This window comes from Petaurus breviceps, unplaced genomic scaffold (assembly GCF_028583685.1).
Source record: "Petaurus breviceps papuanus isolate PSGF00001 unplaced genomic scaffold, PetGlider_PUasm1.0 90804, whole genome shotgun sequence".
In the NCBI taxonomy this organism is placed as follows: Eukaryota; Metazoa; Chordata; class Mammalia; order Diprotodontia; family Petauridae; genus Petaurus; species Petaurus breviceps.
This window is the reverse complement of record NW_027187348.1, coordinates 17,605,590-17,612,091: the sequence shown is the minus strand read 5'-3', so window position 1 is coordinate 17,612,091 and position 6,502 is coordinate 17,605,590. Positions and strand designations below refer to the sequence as shown.

Below are 6,502 nucleotides of genomic sequence, written 5' to 3'. Positions count from 1 at the left end.
AAGCCTTTATAACCAAACACAAATTAGAGAACAATAGAAAATGCAAAAAAAAGGTAATTTTGATTACATTAAATTGAAAAGTTTCTATTAAAAAAAAGCCAATGTTACCAAGATTAAGAAGGAAGTAGAAAATCGGGAAAGAATTTTTATACCCAATGTCTCTAATAAAAGCTTCATTTCTGAAATATACAGAGAATTGAGTTAAATCTACATGAATATAAGTCATGCCCCAACTGATAAATGGTCAAAAGATATGAACAGGAAGTTTTCAGAGGAAGGAATTAAAGATATCTATAAGCACATGAAAAAATGCTCTAATTTACTATTGATTAGAGAAATGCAAATCAAAACAACTCTGAGGTACCACATCCCACCAGTCGGATTTGCTAAGATGACAAAACAGGAAAATGAAAAATGCTGGAGAGGATGTGGAAGAAATAGAACACTAAGGGACAGCTAGGTGGCACAGTGAGTAGAGAGCACTAGCCCTGGAGTCAAGAGGACGTGAGTTCAAATGCAGCCTCATACACGTAACACAAAAACTAGCCATGTGACCATGGGCGTCACTTAACCCCAACTGCCCTCCAAAAAGGAAAAACTAAAATAAAATAAAGGAACACTAATACATTGTTGGTGGAGTTGTGAACTGAATCAACCATTCTGGAGAGCAATCTGGAACTTTGCCCAAAGGGCTATAAACAATTTCATTCCCTTTGACCCAGCAATACCACTTCTATGGTTGTTTCCCAAAGAGATCATTGAAGTGTGAGGAAGACCGATACGTACAAAAATATTTATAATAGCTCTTTTTGTGGTGGCAAAGAATCGGAAATTAAGGGGATGCCTATCAATTGGGGAATGGCTAAACAAGTTGTGATATATGATTGTAATAAAATACTATGTATATAATATGTAATAAAGTACTCTGAAAGCCTCAGGGTAAGCTGGAAACTAGATTCCTGGTTGTTGACTTACTGTGCTGTAACCTCTGGGTGTCTAGGCTGAAGCCAAGGTCAGGTCTCTCAGTGTTTCCACTGAATTACCCTGAGGCTTTCAGAGTTATCTGTGGGGGAGATTACCACTTCAGATTTCCACCTCTATTCCCCCCTGGACTACAGCTCAGGCAGGCTCAGCAGCTGGCAGCCAGCAGAGCTGGTGTCTGTTGAATTGGTGTCATATTCCCCTGGTGGTTCTAAGGCCCACCTGGGCTTGGGTTGTTAGTGCTTGCTGGCTCCACTACCCTGAGCTTCTGGATCTCCTGTTGATCAGCTGAGGTGGGGCTTGTTGGGACCCCTCCCAGCCTTCCATCAGACACCTTACTGCCTCAGTTGCACCCTTTCTCAGTGACTCCTATGCCACTAAAAATCCACTATTTCAGGATTTTACTCTGGTTGGGACATTTATCTCTGGATTTTTGGAGTCAGAGAGGGGGAAAAAGGAGCAGCTAGGGATTACTCTGCCATCTTGGCTCCTGGAAATTCAGGTAGATGATTTTTAATCTTCCAGGCTGTGGACTGATAGCCCCAGAAGAATCTGCTGTCTCTGCTGTGGGCCCTGTGCTTTCTCTTACCCACCTCCAACTCATCCTCCATCCTGTGGTAAGACAGCTGTGAATACCCTGGGGGTGGGTGAGTCTGCTGGCTGGTGCTCCTTATCACTCAGTTATTGTCTGCTCTCAAGTCCCTGCTGGTGCAGCCCTGCTTGCTCTGTGCTTCCCCTGCCCAGACCTATGCAGGAACTTTTCTGGGCTGGGAATCTGCCATGCTCCATCTCCCTAGGGATTCTGTCTCTCTAAAATACATTCAGATAAACTTTTTAAAGTTTAGTGATGGGATTCATGGAGGAGCTTAGAAATGTTCCTGCTTCCATTCGTCCATCTTGGCTTCACCCTCCCCCCCCCCAAAATATTTTTTATCAAGAGCAAGTAATAATGGAGAAAAGTGCTAAATTTATTGTCAGAGAATGGCCTTTTGAATCCTGTCCCTGTCACAGTGTGATCTTATATTTAAATAAGATCACTAGCCTTATTAGCCCTCTTGTATTTCACAAATAAAATTGTATGCTAGTATGGAAATGAATGGGGAGAGTAGGTGGCGTTGGAACTTCAAATTCATCTAGGCTGGTTGAAAGAGGGCAGACAGCAAATATAAAAACATGGAGAGTATGATGTACAATTGCATTCAACTCCACAGGGATAGAATGGGGCCTAAGTTTTTCATTTATGAAATGAAGGCTTTGAACAAGGTTATCTCTTACTATTTTCTAGCTATAAAACCATACAGGAGCCACATTTTATGCTTTCTATTTGTATCCCTAGTGCCTAACATAATGCTAAGCAATTTACATTGTTTTTATTGAATATATGTTTATTAAGTGATTGTTTTGATGAGTCTGTGATTTAGAAATGTTTTATTTTTGAGCAGTTAAATATTATTTTTAAATTTTGAATTTCAAATTGTTTCCTTCCTCAATCCCCTTCCTCCACTCACTGGAGAATGCAAGCAATATGATATCACATTTACATGTGTAATGGTAAGGGAATTTGAAGATCTTCCCTGCCCCTTAAGGGCACTTGAAACACACAAGAGAAACTTGCTAGGAGGCTTGTTTTTCAAGAAGGGCCACCTTCTGTTAGTTTGTAATTAGGCAATTGCTCACAAAAGTTGTGATGTTCTCTGACCCTGGAGAATGTTATATATACCTCTGAGGTAAGGTTTTGCTTTGGGGCTCACTTATGGGAAGAGATGTGTGAAATGGCCAGAAGAGACTCTGGGCAGCCATTGAAACCCCCGCCTTTGAAAACTCAGATGGTGGTGCATCTCTCTCTAGTAACTAACATTGTATGTATGTAATGGTCAAACATCTATAAGCCCTATTGTTTTGTTGAACTGTGTCATTTTCTCTGTCTGTGTTTTTTGTCTGCTACAATTTTTGTTTGTATTTTCTAAAGTTCAGGGTGCTGCCTTTTCCCCCTGAACTAAGTAAATTATATATATATATATATATATGTTTGCTTAAATAACCTGGAGAGACTTATATAAAATGATGCTGAGTGAGAGGAGCAGAACCAGGAGAACATTGTACACAATTACAGACCCATTATATCTGTGATGACTAACTTTGATAGACAGGGCTCTCCTCAGCAAAGCAAGGTTATAAAACAACTCCAAAAGACTCATGATGGAAAAGACTACATTCAGAGGAAGAATTATGGAGTCTGAATGCAGATTGGAGCAAGCTACTTGCTCTCTCTCTTTTTTGTTTTGTTTCTTCTTTTTTTGTGCTTCATTTGATTGGTTATAATTCTTTACAACTTGACTAATGTTTAATGGGAAGGTGTGTCTATCAGATTGCATGCCTCCTGGGGGAGGAGGGGGAAAGGGAGAGAGAGGAAATTTGGAACTCCAAAACTTGTGGAACTGAATGCTGTAAACTAAAAAATATATATAGAAGAGTTGGAGTCTTACCTCACAAAACTATCCCCTGTCTAGAACATCCCCATAGCTATCAAGCAAAGATTTTTAAAGGTGGACATGGATATGTAGCTAATGAGGAGCAGAAAATGTGATCTCTACAGAGAGCTAGCAAGAATCTGAGGCATTATTTTATTAATCCATCAATTTGAACCCTACTCATAATCCAAAATCAGTTATTCTTTTTTCCCCCTTTTTTTCCTCCCACTATACCATAATCCATTCTATTTTGTATCTAGTGCATCTCTGGCTTTCATATTTTCATATTTCATATTTTCATTTTTAGATTTTAAGCTCCTTGAGGGCATATCACCCAGAAGGCACTAAGTTTCCTTAAGATGTCTGTCCTTAGGGCAGAGCCAAGATGGTGCAGTAAATGCACAAAATTGGCATGGGCTTTAGCTCCAACCATTTCCAATATCTGTAAAAAATGACTTTAAACACATTTTAAAGCTACACAAACCACACAGAGACAGAGAGAAGCAAATCTCCCACTGAAGGAAGCCTAGCAGGCCAACAGGAAGGGACTATCACACCAGGCTGGGAGCCAAGCACAGTCCCCTATTAGCCATAGTTCCTGTCCTGGGGCAACCTTGACCCGCAGCAGCCACAGCAGAATTCAGGAGAGCAGAACACGTACACAAGAAAAGCTTGACTCCAAAAAGTCCTCCCATCTTCCCACCCTCATGGACAGCTGGCTGGTGGAGCTGTGAAAACGGGCTCATTCAAGAGCATCCTGGTCACCCCCACCCCTTCCTACAACATGCAACAAGCATCTGGCCCAGTTAACAGACCCTTATTCTCCCAATGCAGGCATTCTCTGTACCCCCATTCAGGTGGAGAGTTTACCACAATTAAGTCCCTCCCTCAGGGCACAGCAGCAGCAAGTGGTGGAGACCAAGGATATGGAGCAACCTCAAGGTTCAGATCTCAGATTGCTCACATTTGGCATTATCCAAACACCCTTGAAGACTAGCACAGTAGACCCTCCAAACCAGTTGGTAAAGCAGCTTAGTGAGGACTTTGGGGCTGAAGCCTCTAAGCTAGAGCATTCCACTGAGCTGGCCCTACCTGTGAAGTTTTCATCACAACCTGAGCAGGACATGTCTCTGGATACTTCACTATCCCTTGAAAGCCAGAAACTACCAGCCTCCCTGAGCCAAACTGGGGTTTCCCACAAACAGGAAAACACTACAGAAGTAACAGAACAGCCTCCAGCACATCCAATGACCAGCCAGGACCCTGACAAATACTTGAGAGATTCTGAGACACCTTGTTCCTCAGGTTCTAGGCCCTCTAGAAAGAAAGGTACTGGAAAGGTCCTAGGAAGATCACCTCTCACCACCCTGAAGGATGATAATTCCCCTGGTCCCCTATGCCTTGGCAGAGTAAATGGTCTGCAGTGCTGAGTGAGAATGTGGGAAAATGGAAAGAAACAGCTATTCTGGGAACTAGACACCCTCTGAAGATCACTGCATGGGTCTGGGATCAGGGTCATAACAAAGAGAACCAGAATTGTCCCTTGGTTGATAACTAGACTCTACTTCTCTCTCCTCCTGGACTTGACTGCTTCATTCTGTCTCCTCCCTTAATAGCATAGAGATGGACCCATTCATTCATCTTGCCTCCCAACAAAACTGAGATAATTAGCTCTGAAGAAGAAAGTGTGTCTTGTCAACCATTATCTCCCTGCTCCCCTTATCTCTGAGTTCCAGATAATTCCCTCATTCCCTCCTTGTACAGTGTGTATTTGATGTATGTATGATTTCTTTCATACTAAAAAAAAAAGTTTAAAAAGTTAAAAAAAAAAAAAAAACCTCAGGATAGTGGATCACCAGCAGCGGTGGCAGTTTCCGGACTTCTCAACCCATAAACACCAAAGAGAAAATAAAATGTCAGTGGGGAACTTTGTTGGAAGTGTGAAGGAAGAGCTTTGTCTGTCCCCAGCCCCTGCGGCAAGAAGTCATAGAGGTGTGGCAGCTGCAGCTGCTGCCACTTGGCTGCTTCCAGAGCTACTGGCCTGCAGATTGTAGAGGGACCAAGTGACCACTCAGATGATAATCATTCTTACTTTAACCTGCTTGGATCTGTATTGAGGTCTTGGGTGGTGGTGGTCCTGGGGTGTGTGGCCAGTGTGCCAGAGTTTGTGGGGGCTGCATAGAGAGCACCCAACTAATAGCTCTGGCAGCTTCGAAAACCTCAGTGATTTTGTACAAAGCTCTCTCCATCTGAAAGCTGCATTATACTGTGGCAAAGAACTCAAAAGTCAAGTAATTGACTGGCAACACGAGAAAGCAGAGGAAATGGAATCTGACCATAGATTCCCTTTTGGGGACAAAAAGTATCAAAGTCAGATCTCCTGCATCAAAAGCTTCCAAGAAAAATACGAACTGATTACAGGCTATGGAGGAGCTCAAGAAGGATTTTGAAAATCAAGTAAGAGAAGTGGAGGAAAAACTGGGAAGAAAAATGAGAATGATGCAAGAAAATAATGAAAAGTGAGTCAACAGCCTGCTAAAGTAGACAACAAAATACTGGAGAAAATAACACCTTAAAAAGTAGATTAACTCAAATAGCAAAAGAGGCCCAAAAAGCCAATAAGGAGAAGAATGCCTTAAAAATCTGAATTTTCCAGATGGAAAAGGAATTCAAAAAACTCACTGAAGAGAATAATTCCTTCAAAATTAAATTGGAGCAATTGGAAGCTAATGACTTTATGTGAAATCAAGATACTATAAAACAGATCCAAACAAATGAAAAAATAAAAGGCAATGTGAAATATTTCATTGGAAAAACCACTGACCTGGAAAATAGATCCAGGAGAGATGATTTAAAAATTATTGGACTACTTAAGATGTCTGTCCTTTATTTAGAACTTGAAAATGCATAGTATGACTGCCTTGACAGAAAGAAAAAATGTTGTATAAGAGATCTTTGGTAGTCATCTAAATCTCAATTTGGGTCAACTACTAGTTCCTGAAATTCAGATTGTAGGTTATATGAGAAGTATAATATTTTAGTCCCTGAGA

At 41.3% G+C, this 6,502-nt stretch overlaps 1 pseudogene; it reads left to right on the top strand.

Annotated features, from left to right (window-relative positions):
• Positions 1-5,171, top strand: part of LOC138147665 (cell division cycle-associated protein 3 pseudogene) — a 55,849-nt pseudogene extending 50,678 nt beyond the window's left edge.
• Positions 5,172-6,502: the final 1,331 nt, after the last annotated feature.